The sequence below is a fragment of the Phalaenopsis equestris genome, unplaced genomic scaffold, assembly GCF_001263595.1.
Source record: "Phalaenopsis equestris unplaced genomic scaffold, ASM126359v1 Scaffold000766, whole genome shotgun sequence".
Classification (NCBI taxonomy): Eukaryota; Viridiplantae; Streptophyta; class Magnoliopsida; order Asparagales; family Orchidaceae; genus Phalaenopsis; species Phalaenopsis equestris.
Genome location: NW_018165206.1, coordinates 154944 through 158470, shown reverse-complemented (window position 1 = coordinate 158470; position 3527 = coordinate 154944). Strand labels below are relative to the sequence as shown.

Here is a 3527-nt window from a genome sequence, read left to right as displayed (position 1 = left end):
AGGAAGAGTATTTTGGTCCACATTTTTAAGAATAAAGGAGATGCACAAGAGTGTGCAAATTATAGAGGAATTAAGTTGATGTGTCATACTTTAAAGTTATGGGAGAGGGTAATTGAACATAGGTTAAGACACATTACAAAGATTTCTCATAATAAATTTAGATTTATGCCAGACAGGTCTACTATGGAAGTTATACATTTATTGAGAGATTTAATGGAGTAGTTCAGAGATAATAAGGAGAATCCACATTTAATTTTTATTGATTTAGAAAAAGCTTACGATAAGGTTCCAAGAGATCTTTTGGAGAGTTCTTGCGAAGAAAGGTGTTGATATGACTTATATTCAAGTCATTAAAAATATGTATACTAGAGAGTTGTTACTTGTGTTCAAACTGAAGGAGGATTGACCAAATATTTTCCTATTTCTGTTGGATTACATCAGGGATTGGCTTTAAGCCCATATCTTTTTGCTTTAGTTATGGATGGTCTTACTAGACATCTACAGGAGGATGTACCTTGGTGTATGCTTTTTGTTGATGAAATCCTTCTCGTGGATAAAACGAGAGAAAAAGCCCATGAAAAACTTGAATTATGTAGGTCTACATTGGAGTCTAAAGGCCTTCATTTAAGTAGAACTAAAACTAAATACATGGAATGTAATTTTAGTAGTAGCAGCTCTAGTGACGGAAGTGTGACTTTGGGTGATCAAATTATTAAAAGATGTGAACGATTAAGATATCTTGGGTCTGTTGTTCAAAGAGATGGTGATATAGATGAGGATTTTAATAGTAGAATTCAAGTTGGTTGGTTGAAGTGGAGGAATGCTTCGGGCCTTTTGTGTGATAGAAAAGTACCGCTTAGACTGAAAGGAAAATTTTATAAGACGGTGGTGAGACCTGCAATGCTCTATGGCGCTAAATGTTGGCTTCTAAAAGAGAAGCATAATAATAAGTTAAGTGTAGCCAAGATGAGAATGATTACGTGGATGAGTGGCTTTACACTTAGAGACAAAATGCGAAAAGAATATATCCGTGATAGGGTTGATGTAGTTCCTGTGATGGACAAAATTAGAGAAATTTGTCTTAGATGGTTTGGTCACATTAAACGTCGACCATCAAATGATCTGAATAGTAGGGTAGATGTTTTAGATTCGAATTATGTCAAGAAAGGCAGACGTAGACCTAGAAAGACTTGGGCTTATTGTATAACAAATTATCTTAATTTACTAGAAATAAATGAAAATATGACACTAAATAGGATGCAATGGAGAAAAAGGATTCATGTAGCCGACCCCACGTAGTGGGATTAAGGCGTTGTTGTTGTTGTTGTTGTTGTTGTTGTTTTTTCCTTAAGATTCATAGATGATAAATAGGTCAATGAGATACTTTCATTTGAATTAAAAAGACACTTTCATTGCTTGCTCCTAAACAATATAAATGTAATAAAATATCTCACCAATATGTCCATGACATCTATAGGGCATCATTTATGAAAACAAGAAATAAATTATTCTGCCACAAAATATGACACATTAAATAGAAAGCAAAATGAAAAGAAAGTGAAAACCTAACAAGATTAATAACTGAATTTTGTTTGCAGGCCATACCAAAATTCTTTATATGGTTACAAAAAAAACTAAAAATTAACTAAGAAAAAATTTCATAATCTTGGCAAGATTTAGCAATTATTACAACCAACAGGGACAATTTGGTATCCTATTTTAGCCAAGATTTATGCAAAATTTGGCTTAAATCATACCAAATAGAGTTCTAAGAACTTTAAATTTTTAGTTATATAAATCCTCTTATTGCCTAAGTCAAGAATTCACTAAATCCCATTATTGAAAAAAATTTAAGACATTTAATGATGGTTCCCATAAATCCTGCATCCTAAAATAAGCAAGAATTTGTTTGGGACACTTTTCTCAAAGTTTAATTTTCGAACTAGTGACACAGTTTCATTTGAATATTTGTTTCTAACTGCTTATCAGAAATTTAATGGTGGTAAGCTAGTTTGTACAACTAAATATGCTAAAATATGATAGCTGAAAGAAAATTATACTTTGACATTTTCAAATAAAAAATAAAAAATAAAATACTACCCATAGTAACTTCAAAAAAAACTTTATCTCCCACAACTTTATAATCACATTTACAAACACATAGTTTATTAGAATTTATAAAGATATACAAATAATTATGCCAAACAGATATCAGATTTTAATCCTCTCAAGATTTACTAAATGTGATTTACAAGAATTACTAATTTCCACTTGATTTAAATCCTACTTGCATCCAAACAGCCCTTCAATAATCAAGGCATAATATTTTCCTACTCCCTTCACTTAAAAGAAATTATTTTTCAAAATATGACAGATTTAAAACCAGAAGTAGATATAAAAAAATAATAATAATAAAAAAGGGCTTGAGATATTTTGGAAATAAGCATACCATCCAGTTATCCAGGAAGCAAAAGGCGCCCAATCCATTCCAGAGAGCTTGGCGCTCCAGTAATAAAGCCCGCCTGAGGTCGGGTAAGATGAGCAAATCTCAGCCATCGATAGCCCCACCATTGTCGTAAAAAACCCTGCAAGAAACCACCCATATGTCATGACAATAGGCCCACCATATCTGAGCCCGGTGTTGTAGAGCGTCGTAACTCCTGTAAGCACCGATATAATCGAAAAGGAGAAGACGAAGTTGGATAAAACCCTGAAATAACACCATCAACCAAGCAGAAAGTTAGAAATGATCATAAAATATAAATAAAAGGATTCGGAAATGAGAACTATGTACGAGAGATCGCGCTTGAGCTCTTGCTTGTATCCGAGCTCTTGGAGTCTAGAGTGGCCAGAGTCTAATGAATCGGCGGCATTGGAAGATTGAGAGGTGACCATCTCCTTCTGTGTGCGATAGACGGATGATGAAGGATAAGTGTTTGGCTTTAAACGAAGAAGAGGCTCGTATTGGAAAACTTAAATTTAACTTTTTATGTATTTACATATCTACATTTAAATTTAATTTCTTATATTTATATCACCCACATGGCCAAATCTATATATATATTAAAGCTGGTGTTAGATATATAAAAACATAAGAATTGAGCGGATAACACATACACTAATACAAAACAAAAATAAGATACTTGATATAAAAACACAACACTAAAATATTCTTATAAAATTTTTTAAAGTTTAAATAAGGCTTTCCAAAAATAAAAATCTTATTTTAAATTAAATTACAATTTAATTTCAATCTCAATTTCAATTAAATTCTTAATTGAAATCTAAATTGCAATCCTAATTTTTAAATTTTCTTAATTTTAATCCCGACAACGGCGTCAAAAACTTAATCCCAATTATTCTTATTCAACTGTATAACAATGTATTTAATTATATTCTCTATTTATCTTTCCTACTTTGCAACAACACCAAAAACCTGATCCTGAAGAAAATAAGAATTCTATTTTTTTAATTTATATATATATATATATATATATATATATTAAAGAAGGTGAGGAGGCTTTAAA

The 3527-nt window shown here is 31.4% G+C and overlaps 1 pseudogene; it reads right to left on the bottom strand.

The window, feature by feature from the left end:
• LOC110031098 overlaps nt 1–2949 on the bottom strand; it is a 24156-nt pseudogene extending 21207 nt beyond the window's left edge.
• Between the last annotated feature and the right edge of the window lie 578 nt (nt 2950–3527).